Here is a 13,021-nt window from a genome sequence, read left to right as displayed (position 1 = left end):
TTAAGAATACACACCGCTTTTGCAGCAGCCTTGAGTTGGGTTCCTAGCACTCATCTTGGACGGCTCACACCCATCTCTAACTTCAGCCTTTGGGGACCCAATGCCCTCTCCGCGCCTCCACGGGCCTCTGCACTCACCAGCATGTACCCACACAGAGACACACAATTTGAAAATTTTAATTTAATTTAAAAGAAGTTCCAGGTTCTAGAGTTGTCTGTGCATCCGCTCCCTCGGTGTGGAGGATGTCCCTCCCATCCCCATGATCCCATGACTGCAGCGCCCAGAGTCTTGTGAGCATGTGTTCTAGAGTCTCTGCATCCCGTCCTTCAGTCTCTGCATCCTCTCCCTCAGTGTGGAGAATGTCACGGCCTCATGACTGCAGCGCCCAGAGTCTTGTGAGCATGTGTTCTAGAGTCTCTGCATCCTGTCCCTCAGTGTGGAGAATGTCCTGCCCCCACGGTCCCATGACCACAGTGCCCAGAGTCTCCTGCACAGGAGCTCCAGCAGTTACACACTGTCAGACAGAAGCATGAATGTGGTACCAGGTGGCTCCTGGCCTTCAGCACTTCAACGGAACCTCTTCTGATTTTCATGTAAATATCACCCATGGCCCTGACGTCACAATGAACTGCCCCACACCCTAGGAAGTATCATAATCTGCAAACACAATGTGACACCAGGTTGCTGAAACCCATGATGTCACCACCCTCTTAGGTATCCCAGCAAAAAACAAATGGGCAGCAAAAAATGGGTGATCTCATTAGGAAGAAAGCCTCTTTGTGTCTTAGGATCGAAAAACCAGCCCTAATCCAGCAGCTCTGCAGCTACACACACTCTCACACACACACCCTAAACCTTAGAGAAGGTGCAGCATCTCTTGGTGTTGCTAGAGACCAAAAAACTAGTTGACACCTCTGCTTACATTGATAAGGTCACAGTTCAGCAGCGTCCCACCAACACCTCAGCCCTTTAAATGGAATTCACTAGCACCATCTATCCCACAGGATGGTTATCTTGGCGCTCACATTCCTAGGTGTAGAAGGAGAGAGACCTGGCTTTGAGGCCTCAGACTTTTAGCCCCGAGGCAATACGTCTCATAAGCAGGATACAGACTACACTCCTTCTTCAAGTTTTAGGAGCCTTTTCCTCTAAATTACTCACTTCCACAGATGTGCACAGCGTTTTTGGATGTGTGATAGATACATACTAAACACACACGAAACTTAACTCCTTGACTTCAAACCCTGGAGCAATATATAAAGAAAAATGCCTGGAACCCTCAACTGTTAGTGAGAGCTTCTAGGGGGAGCCACATGTGGTGGTACACGCCTAGATCTCAGCACTTCGGAGGAAGGTGAGGCAAGAGAATGCCACAAGTTCAAGGCCAGTCTGGGCTCCTAAGAGAGTTGGGAGCAAGGGCTGGCTACGCTTACCCGTGTAATGTTGTTCAAGTTTATTGTTTCTATAGTTAAAAGTTTAAAGGGGACGGAGGACAGAAAGGATGGGAAGAAAACGGACTGTGTGAACACATCAGGCTGCCTGTTCAAAACAACTGCAGTGACTTCTCTGTACCAATCGCCTCGGCCACTGCTTTAGACTTCACGGGTTCTGGTGAAAGGATCAGGAAAGAGGCAGTGTAACTCTGGCAGGATGCTTGCCTTCTACCGAAAGGCCCTGGGTTCAATCCTTTAGACCTGAACTAAAGTTAATATTTAAATCATGAAAGAATGACCACGGTGCCACCAAAGCGCCTTCCAGCTAAGTAAAAATAAGCTAAGACCTGTAAGAATCGGGGTCTTTAACAGTGCTGTGCTCTGCAGGTATTACTGTCTCTTTTTTAAAAGCTCCTTTTTCCACTTTTCAGACAGGGTCTCACTATGTAGCCTTGGCTGACCTAGAGCTTACTAGTAAACCAGGCTGGCTTAGAATTCAGAGCTCCACACCTGCCTCTCTCTCCCAAGTACAGGAATGGCAGGTGCATACCACCACACCTCACTCATTTTCAAAAAGGGATTCTGAAACCACCATGTCTTGTAAAGCCTTTTGCAGCACTGGCAGCAATCCTAAACAGAACCAGTAGGTGGCGCACTAAAACAGGCATTGGAGCCTTAGGACGCTGGCAGAAGACAGGCGTGTGCCCGCCTCAGGGTCTTTAAAAATCTTGTGGGTTTTAACCAAGCTGAGGAATCCTATTAACCACTTTATGTGGGTATCGCAGAGATGAGGAGCCTCAAATGTGGTGGTTGTTGTTTTTCTGTTTTCCAACCAAACACACATTTACATCTTAGTTCTGTTTCCGCTCAACACTCAATCTGAATTAAGCAATGGCAAGATAAAACAGCAAAATCTACTTTTGTTTTTCAAAACTAAGTTACTGCGGCGCTTAAAAACCAACAAAATAAGAAAATCACTTTTGCCCAAATAACTTCCCATAATTGGAGCAACTGGGTGATTAGTCAGGGAAGGACCCGAAAAGCTGAATTTTCATTTGCAAGTGACATCCCTTCTGAACATCCCCCGACTCCAATTCTATTTTTGACTGCAAGGGTCAGATCGGATCAAGGGTCAGATTTCTGTCAACACACAAAACTGTAGAATTACATATGAGAAGCCTGGCGAATCCTTGAGGCGACTTCTAGAAACGACACAGCCAGTACAACTGCTTCAGAAGAGAAGGGATGGATGGGGGCGGGGAAATAAAGTCCACGACTTCTCAGCTTGTGGAGGACAAAGCGAGACTGGCCTGACACTCTCGTTTCTTCTTTTTATCCCCGTTCTTCGTCCGCGTTTCTTTCCTCGGGTCCTCAAAGGGTCCCTGTGTGACTAGCTCCCCAGCCCAGCCTGACCCTGAGGCTTGTCCCAATTACCGGCTTCCCTCCAAGAGAACCTCAGACAGGTGTGCAGAGAACAGAACCATCAGAGAACCAACCACCAGGCGATAACCAGCAAGGGCCCCTTCTGCTCTCCCAAGAGTGAGTTTTCAAACGAGGAAGTCTGTCAGTGCTCCCCACCCTCACTCTCCAAAGGACCCGAGGGGTAAAATCTCAGCTCTCTGTGTATCTTGGCCAGGAGGGCAAGTGTGTGGAGCTGAACTTCCTTTGGAAACCTTTCTTTACATTTCCTTAGCAAACTCTTTGAGCGCTCCCAGGGAGGAGAACTCTGGCGAGTACTCTGCAGTGGCCTGGCCAGAGACCCGGGAGCCGCCACCTAACTAAGCCAGAGGCTGGCCTTGAGTGCTGGCACCTACCTGGAAGGGTGTCCAGTTTTCACACCACCCAAGTCTCTTCACCCACCTCCGTCTTCTCCTGTCGATTTGAAAAGAGTCCCACGGAACAGTTCCAAAGCTTTGCCTCTCATAAATTATGTTTGCGGGTTATACCGTGTTTTGTAAAAGGGAGAGAAATGAATTATTTCGCTGCAGATGGAATATAATGCTCCAGAGAGCAAACAATCCGCCCTCCTCCTCGGCGAACAGGCCACCCAATTTTTTTTTTCTGCCTCCACCCATCTGCTCCACCCCATGGAGAGCTGCCAGGGCGAGTCCAACTTGTCCAAACAGGACATGGCTTCAGATAAGATTCTGCCCACACCCTGTACTTCGGAAAGACCGAGTGAAGCAATTGACTTTCCATGTAAGTGAGGACAGGTGCAAAGGTGACAAGCAGGAGGTCCCTCCACATTTCCACACCAGCCCCTTCCGACAGGGGGAGGGGCGGGGAGACCCAAGCCTACACTACCCTTCAGGTCAACTCTCAAGTTCACGGGCACCTGCTTGGTTGGTTCCACGTGTGTGTGCGTGTGTGTGTGTGTGTGTGTGTGTGTGTGTGTGTGTGTGTGTGTGTGTGTGTGTTCTCCTCCTTAATGCTCCCTGGCAATTCTGTGTTGTAGTTTTTAAGGGCAAGCAACCTAAGATAAATTGAAAAATACCCACAACGTCTAATCCTGCTGTGTACACAGCTCCAAAGACCTCGCCTAAGCCCTCCCAGCTCTCCTCTGTGAGGCGTTATATAATCAAACCCAGAAGGCCTGCTGTGAGGCCTCTCATCTGCCTGGCTCACTAGGAGGTACCCTCCCTATCGCTGGAGACCCACCTCACTCCACCCTGCTGGGCCTCCACCCGTGGAGCCCCACCCTGCAGGGAGTGGGAAGGCTGGAAGGGACCTGACTGGCTCCAGGCTGCAGCCAGTTCCTGGAAATTCCACCCTGAGCAAGGATGGCTAGGATCTTAAAAATAACCAGAAAGAACTGTTAGGGTGGTGTAGTTCCTGGTCCAGGAGTGAGTGTCCACCACGGAGTGACTGCACCTTCAGACACAAAACTGTGTGTGTATGTTGGGGGGGGCTACCCTCCCCGTCCACAGTAAACACAAACCAGAAATCGCTTGCAACCACTGCTGGGCAACATGGCTCCAGCCCAAACCCTCCTCCTCCTCCTCCTCCTCCCAGTCTCCTCTCTAAGAGGTTGCCCCTCCCTCCCTGCCTGCCTCCCTCCCTGCCTCCCTCCCTCCCTCCCATTTGCCTTATTTTCTGGTCTTTCGCCATGGAAACCTAAGGTCATCTGTGAAGCCTGCCCTACCCCTTTCCCCCTCCGCTTCCATCACTGCCATGGAGGCCAGGTCCTCACTCAGGCCTCCTGTGGAGTCCATGACCCAGTAAGGCAGCCCAGCTCCCTTACCACTCATCCCTACCTCTTCTGCTCCCTCCTCCAGGGGAGCCTGGGGCTGCCCGGGCGGGGCCATACTGCCCGTGCTTGTCACCAGCTCCCTAACCAGCCCCGGCTCTCCAAGTGGCCCTGCCTCCCCCACTCTCAAACCCCAGGCTTTTGTTCATTTTTGGCCCTGATGCTGGGCAACAGTGTGGAATGCCCCCTCCTCTTCCGGCTTATCTAAATCCTCCTAATTCTTCAAAGACCTGCTCAAGGCCCTCCCTATGTGGCCAGCTGACTGCTCCCTAGTACATCCAGGTTGGCCACCTCTTACCTAGACAGGCTGGGTGTGTCCTCCAGCACAGCCCAAAGGGTCCAGGCAGGTGCCTCCCCCACACCTTAGGAGGCTCCCTCCCAAGAGAGAGTGAAACAAACAAAGATGTTTCTTCCTATGCTAGGCCCAAGGAGCTAACAACAAAACAAGCAACCCCTCCCCCCAATAATAATAATAATTAATCACAAGCGACCAAGCCCTGAGTAGGACTTCCGCAGTCATCTCCTTGGGAGCACACTTGAAATGTTCCAAGGGTGAGGGAGGGAGGGCCGGAGGGCCCAGCCCTACAGGAAATAAACGATCAAAACTTCCTGAAGAAGTCACTGCCCCTCACCTTAGCCTTGCCTCTCCAGTCTCAGGAGGACCTTACCACTACTACCATCTCCAACTGTTTTTCCTATCCCCCATGGAGGCCTTTTGAATAAGTCTAGTGTCAAGGGCTCTGAAAAAATCTCAAACAGAACATAAGAGAGAAAAAGGAAGGGGAGGCAGCTAGAGGCGAAAGGGTTTGTGTAGGCCAGTCTTGATTTTCTGTAAGCGATACTTCTGCTCATATTCCCAGTTCTCAGGAGAAATCGTGGGACTGTTACAAATTTGAGCCCAACCTGGGCTACACTCAGAGTCCCCCGTCTCAAAAACAGAGAGGGCTACTTTTGTTGACCAATGAAAACAAAGGCTACCACGAGATGTGTCCGCCCCTGCTGGTCACCACCACCTGCATGACGAAGGTCCCGCTCTTTACTCATCCGGGTCATTTCGTGACTTGAGTGGGAACTGCCTTCTCATTTCACAGGTGAAAAAAACTTCAAGGGCGAGGTCTAAAAACCTGCCCAGTTCACACAGCTGGAGCCAGGATTCGAACTCACGTTCACTGACGGCGAGGCTGGCTGTGTGGCGCACCACTCAACTGCCAGCACAGAGAGGGCTGCAGGCTAACAGTGGGACAGTGACTTCGAAGAGACTGGCCCCTGGGGAAAACGGGACTCAGTGACAATCTTGCAGTAGCCGACAGGAATGATTTTAACCCCTTCCAACTGGCGCGCTGGCTGCCTGCACCCCCTCTTTCCAAGCGTATCTGGACACAAGATCAAAAGACATATTCTGAAGGTCCCGACGTAGGGTATTAGTCTTGCCAGCCTGTGCACCTGCGACTGGTCCATAAAGCTGCTGAGAAAAGTTGGCAGCTTCACCCAAGTAAATACGGAAATCCTCCCAGTAACTGTACAAAGGTGGAGGGGTCAGGTCTCCATCCCCATTTTAGAAATGAGGAACTAGAGGAAGAGGCGAAGGGACTCGGTCCACACTCTGTGGAGCTGCAGCCAGGAACCAAAGCGTGACTGTTTTCAGACCTGGGCGGAGGGAGCCATTTTTGGGTGGAATCGCCTCACCCTGGGATCACTCCCCAAGACAGAGGGTGTGGTGTGCACACTGGTCCATGGTAAGCAGTGCCACGGGGCGGTTCCAACAGCAATTAAGATTTCAAAATGCCTTTTCAGGTTAGATCACTCAAGGCAGCTCCCCTCCGTCCCGTGGCATAACTCAGAACAATGATTGCACGCAGTGGGAGATTAGCACTAATGACTAGGTGTTCAATAAATACCTGGGAGATGAACCAATGTATGGATGTCCAACTACGCTTCTCATGAAGGATCTATATGAAGGGCAAGAGCCTGGGATGAGCCCGGGATGGAGGCCAGGGAAACATCTCCTAAAGCACAAAACGTGACCCCTTTAAGGAGTCAGGGGAGACAGAAGCACCGTGTTTGAAGAGGTAACGCGGAACAGGAAATTGATCTCCCTAATCAAAGCATTTGGGAGTGCAAAGCTTTGAAGGTACCAGGGTATGAAGTACAAGCACAGATAAAAGGAGTGGACGGCAGTGATTAGAGCCAACAGTCCGCAGTTCTTGGAAAGAATGGCAGAGGCCACAGGAGACAAACCCAGGCTGCTCTCCAGGGTAGTGTGCCTGACTTCAACAATCTCCATTCCCTCTTTGCCTGTCCAGATTGGGCTGCGCTCCACAGATGGGGGCTGATTCCAGCTCCGAACCATCCCCTGCCTCATCCCTATCCCTTCCCAAGACTGGTAACTGGAGTATGTCCCCCGACTAGGCTGGACTCAAGATGCCACTCCTGGGAGGGTTTCCCTCTGGGATACCCCCTTTTGGGAAACCAGGGGGAAATCTAGACTAGACCAAGGAGCTTGTTGCTCATCAGCTGCTCCATCTGCACCCCAACCCCCCTTGATAGTGCTGGGGAAATGATAACGTATTCAGCCTTCCAACACAGTGGGAAGGAGTCTCAAAGACCTCCAGCAAGCAGTTCTGCCAAAGAACTTCACTACAAACACGCAGGCCGAAGCCCAGAGGACAGCTTCTTTCATGGGGCACTGCAGAGTCACGGTCCACAGTCGGGGGGGGGGGGCGTGGAGACAGTTGGGGTGTATATACTTTTTCTCTTTGGCTTTGCGAGAAAAACACCTCTCGTCCTGATCTGCAAAGTGTCTACAGAGCACCGCTTCTTTTTCGTACTAACTTTCAAGGAAGGAGTCTTTGAGGTGGATGGGGTGGGGGAGCAGCTACCTCCTCTAGACAATACTCTCCCTTATCAGGGCAGACTCGGTCTGGTTTCCTGTCTCCGAGCTCTGGCATGACTGCCTAAGATGAGAAGCAGCGAGGCCTGGACAGACGGGGCCTGAAATGGGAAGCCTGCAGACCATCCCCTCCTCTCCCCCTCAGAGGCACTGGCTGAGAAAATAATCACTTGGCAAACCAGGTGTTAATTGCTTTAAGATTCTAGGGATTTCTTTCCCCATAAAAGCTAGGCTCAATGATAACTAGTAACTTCAAGAAAGAAGTCCACTTTCCAGAATAATGTAATTCCTACTACTTAAAGGACAAGGCTGCTTATATCTTTTTTTTTTTAAATGCAAATGGGTGTAAAAGTAGCAAGAAACACTGAGGAGGAAGGCCACCATTTTATAGCAAAAGTGTAGATTTGGAAATAGAAGAAAAGGCAAGAACCTGGAGACAATGAAGTTAAATTAGGCATGATGACTTATCTGGTGAGGAGATGAAAACTATTGTTCCCATGTCTTATAATTATAGCAACTACCAAAAATAAAAAATACGATTTCCCCAACAATTTAATACAGCATTTAAAAGTTTGCAGCACTTCGGACGGTAGATTAGACCCTAATCAATCCTATGAGCCACCTCCCTGGCCCCTCCCCACCCCCAAGCAGAAAGAATGATCAGGAGAACACCTCATCAAGACTGTCTACCCAATCTAGTTGTGCTGTTTGCAACTTTGGAACTAAAAAAAAAAAACACTTCAATTTGGAAGACTTACGAACTTCAGCTTAAAGGTCTCTTGTGCTACTGATCAACTTAATATTTCAAGTTGCCTTGTTCCAAGAGAGAAAGAAAAAAAAAAGGAACCAAAGCAACACTGGGAATTTCTATATCGCCCAAGATTTTTCAAGGGAGGTATCACTAGCCAACCCTTGGGCTCTGGTAACTTTTGTACCAGAGGCAGATGGAACATTGCACTTTGTATCACTCTATACTCTGCTGTTGTAACTAACTCTAGCAGGATGGGCAAATTAAACGCAACTACCTATTCTCAGGACTGGCAGGTCAGGCCTGATTTGTATGGTAGCATCTCTTGAATTAATTCCATTAGGCACCACTGTAGATCATCCCTTTAAGTTTTAAAGAAAATCCCCAAGTTTGAAAAAAAAAAAAAAAAAAAAACCAAAAAACAAAAAACCCACATAAAAGTCCCCGCCCCCAATCCTTAAAAAAGTTTCTCAAGAGCTTGGGGGTGTGTGGGGGGGGAACTTGTTTTTAAACAGTTTATCCAGACTAATGAAGCCACAAGCAAAAAGAATAAAAAACTGATATTATGAAAGATAATCATCCTTCTGTTTTCAAAACAGAAGATTACAAGTTTCCAAACTATCATTAAAGAAAATCAACCAGTCAGTACCTAACTTTCCTTTTCCTTAAGATTTTTATTACTCTTAAATTGGGCTAGAAATCAACTCTGGGATAGAGGAAAACTCTTTGTCCTTAAAAAAAAAAAAAAGAAAGAAAGAAAGACTCAGCTGGTTTAATCTTTATCCTTAAAAGAAATAACCCTGGGATTTTTTTTCCCCCTTCAATACATGCCATGCTTTGCTTGAATAATTTTTCTAGAGTTTTCTCCTTCAAAACAAGCAAGACTTTTTCCAACTCAGCCCAGGTGGCCAAGATATTTAAATTCTCCATCCCCAGGGCCTACCGTGGGCAGCCCATGTGAACATGAACAAGGTTGGGCCACAGCTTTCTCATAATGCTAGATCTTCAACTCTTGAGGAGTCAATCCTGACCTAATTGGACAGCTTCGGGGCAATGTGCCTATCTTAAAACCCAGGCTCTACCCATCTTCACAGGAAAATTGCAAAAACAACTTCCTTTGGATGCGTCCACATGCCCATGAATTCCCTCACATCATAATCCAACGATGGAATATGTTTTAAAAGGTAAAAGTATTAATTTGCCCCTATAAACAGTACGGCGAGGGGCGTACGTGAAAAGGTTAACCGACTTCTCATTATGACATAACACAGGCATCTTAAGCAATCGAAGTGCAGAGACATGATAACTCCTGGGTGGGGATACAGAGTTTAGGGGCAGGGACCATGGCCTGGTTTAGGCTACTGATCGACCAGAAAACAGCCTGAAACAGGAAAGAGCACACATATGCCACTTGGAATGTATGACGCAAACCCCAGCCTTGAAACAAAGAACAGGAAACAGCCCGGCCGGCAGTGCTGGAGAGAGAGCACAGAGAAACATTTAGCCGGCCCTCCCTGACCCTATATTCATGAGCAGCTGGAGTTTTTTGAGACAACAGGGGGGTGGAGGTGTTTGTTCTAGGGGTGTGAATAATAACACGAGCTTTATACAGGGGACCTGCCCTATTTACAAATAGGAGCTGCCACACAGTAAACATCCCGAATGCACAAGTCATTTTATCATCTTCAGGCTGCAGAGACCTTCCAAACTACCTAGTGCCAGCCTCCCTCCTGATTTCCTTTGTCCCTTTCGGCCAGGTCCCAAGGGCTAGCAGCCCCCAGCCCTGACCAAATTCTACGTTGGGATAATAATTTGAGCCAAACACCATGCATGTTGGGAAAAATGGAGAGCACGGCTTTAAGAATCCAGGTTACAACTGGGTTAACCCCACAGAACCGAAGCTGGACCACGTTAAAGCCTCCCTTAGTCACAGCTAAATTGGAAGCACAGACTTTGACTAGGTAGCCACTTGAAAAATCTCATTCTTTCTCAAATGAAGAGGACACCGCTACTCACTGGTTCTCCACATAAATCTACTGAAATTCACCTTTTTGGGAATGTGATTTTTTTCCCCTCTCCTGGCAGTTCCCTTACTCCAAAACTGACATGCAATCCCTAAACCACAGCACCAGTTTTTACTCAGATATTTTCTCAGTGTCTATTCTTCCCTTAGGTATTCTTAAGGCAGCAAAGTCCATTTAAAGTCCCATCCACAGTATTTTTCTTTAGACTTTCTTAGCCAAGATGGTTTAACTCAACTCAGGTTTCCATTATCAGAGATTTAAGGATTGGTATGTAGACAGAACTACAGGTTAAAAAGAAAAACGGGGGGTGGGGGCGGGGGGGGGGGGCGGGGGGGGAGGCATCGCTGTACCCATAGCAACAAGACTGGATTTTAATATAGAAACTTCGCAGCACGGAGACAATAGCTTTCTCCACAGCCCCGTAGTTTTCTATCGCACAAGGCTTCGCGACCCAAGCAGCTACTTTTCTTTGTTATTCTCACATCTCCATTCTTACACTTGTGCTCTCCATGTCAGCCAACCGATCTCTACCGTCTCTACCGTGCACTTTCACAGGACTTAACCAACGGTGCCGGGCTGCAGCACAGCCCCCTGCCGAGAAAGCCGCTGTCCTTCAGGGAACTTCAATTATCAAACATCTTCTTTCAGGTTTCTATTGACAGCCTAAGGTTAGCACACACGTTTAAGCCAAGGAATGACTCCGAGGAGTCGGTTCTTCAAAAAACATAGCTAACTTGCAAAATTAGAATGTTTATATTACATAGTCCGTCCCCCCCCCTTGAAGACTTCCCTGGGGTGAGGGACATTATCATGCAAGCAGAATTCTCTTATTAAAAAAATGCCCCTCAAATTTACGCATAAAATACTCATATCAACTACCAGCCCATGCCCCCCTAATTTTGCTTAGTAACAAGATACTAATCTAAAGGAGTTCGGAATGCCAATTCATACTTTTCCCCATGCACCAGACTCTCTTGAGACTATTAGAGGAAAAAAATAAATTCTTCGAATAAAATCTCAACGATTCCATGTAAAGTGTTTATTTTGAAGAAATACAAGGTGGACAACTTCCAGTGTCCATTTCACCTGAATTATTCAAAGTCTCACTCATATTCAACTACTACTATTGTGTCCTGCAGGAAAATTTACACAAGTGTTTCTGTTATCTGCCAAAGACACGGATGTGACAATTCCAACTCTTATCTGCCACCTCCAAGCCAGCCACTCTGAAATGTTAGACAGGTCCCAAGAGTCCTGGTCCACACAACAGTCCTGTGGTCCCTAGGCGGCTCCGGTTCCCTAACCCCGAAGGCGCTCTCCATAGCCAGCCAAGCTGCAATCCTTTGCGTTCAGGCACTGCGGCAGGTTCTCTCCACGTCCCCAAAGGCAAACTCTCCAAACCTCAGTAATTCCCCCCCCCCCCCCCCCGCGCGCGCCCTCCCCGCCCCAAGCCAAATGACCCGGCAGCTCGCCCGCTCCGGGTACCAATCAGGGGATGCTCCTTAAGTCCCAATCGCCCCCAAGTTTCTTGCCAGGGGCGCCGGAGGCTGGGCTCCAAGTTTGCTGGGGCGGGCGGCAGCTGGGGGCGCGGGCGGGGGGCGGGAGCCCCGGAGTCGGGGTGGGAGGGGGAGGAGCAGGCGCGCGGCCTCGCAGCTACCTGGTTCTCTCCAACGCGGCCGCACGCGGGGTGCGCCGGGGGGCACCGAAGGGAACCCAGCGCGGGAGGCCGGGGACCACACAGGTGAGCCCCGCCCGCGGGCTCCCGCTCCACTGGGTCCCCGTATCCCACGATCCAGCCCGCCATCCCCTCCCCCTCGCCCCTCCACCCCGGCTCCGATACACTTTCCCAAGCCCAGAGGCGCCCTCGCTGCACCCTGAACCCGTTCTCCGCGCCCCGCTTTCTCCAAAAGAAAAAAAGAGAGAGAGAAAGAGAGAGAAGCCAGCAGATGCGACCCGCTTTGGGTCGCAGGAGGGCAAGGTGAGGGCGCGGGGACTTACTCTGCCAAGCGCGGTGCCAAGCGCAGCGGCCGGGAAACCCAGGCCCGGCTCCCCGACGCCCGGAACCCCGCGGGCGGGCGGGCAGGTCAAGTGCTCCGGGCCGAACGGCGTCGGGGACAGGGACGACGACCGCACGGGCGCGCGGGTGGGGTGGCTCGGCTCAGCAGGCGCTCGCACTGCGCTCGGGCCGCGGGCTCCGCGCGGCTCGGCTCCCGGCTCCCCTCTGGCTCCTTGGCACCAACTCCGGGCAGTCACATGACGCCGGCGCCGCTCGCTCTGCGAGCCTCCCCGGGGCTGGCGGGGTAAGTAGAGGCTGGGAGCCGGGGTGGGAGGGTCAGGGAGGGGCAGCGGGAGCCGCCGCAGCCACCCGGGCTGGGAGGGGTCCCCACCCACTTGGGTGGAGGCAGCCGCCGGAGGGGTCGGCGAGTCACTGGCAAACACGCACCCCGCCCTGCCCTTCCCCGCCCCCGCCTCCCGCGCCGCCCCCGCCCGCGCCCCGCCCAGTCACCCGGGGCCGGCCTGACAGACACTCATTATTCCCCGGAGCCGGGCGCCGCCCCGCCGGCTCGACCTGTCCCGCGAGGCGCGGCGCGGCCTCGGGGCTGGGCGTGAGCGGCCCCCGCCCGGCTCTCCACCCCGGGCCTCCACCCGGCCCAGCGCTCCGCCCCGTGCCCTGCTCCC

At 50.9% G+C, this 13,021-nt stretch overlaps 1 protein-coding gene across 2 annotated transcripts in view; it reads right to left on the bottom strand.

Annotated features, from left to right (window-relative positions):
- Klf3 (KLF transcription factor 3) overlaps nucleotides 1-12,780 on the bottom strand; it is a 31,159-nt gene extending 18,379 nt beyond the window's left edge. Inside the window, exon 1 of one of the 2 annotated variants that reach the window (XM_052734982.1) lies at nucleotides 12,341-12,780. The gene's annotated coding sequence lies outside the window, so the exon portion shown is untranslated. Of the gene's footprint in view, nucleotides 1-3,247; nucleotides 3,758-12,340 lie in introns of those variants that run through there. The other variant, XM_052734983.1, reaches the window with a different exon arrangement.
- Between the last annotated feature and the right edge of the window lie 241 nt (nucleotides 12,781-13,021).

Source organism: Peromyscus californicus, unplaced genomic scaffold, assembly GCF_007827085.1.
Source record: "Peromyscus californicus insignis strain IS unplaced genomic scaffold, ASM782708v3 Scaffold_13__1_contigs__length_99412109, whole genome shotgun sequence".
In the NCBI taxonomy this organism is placed as follows: Eukaryota; Metazoa; Chordata; class Mammalia; order Rodentia; family Cricetidae; genus Peromyscus; species Peromyscus californicus.
Note: the sequence above shows the minus strand (reverse complement) of the source record. Positions and strands in the feature narration are given on the sequence as shown.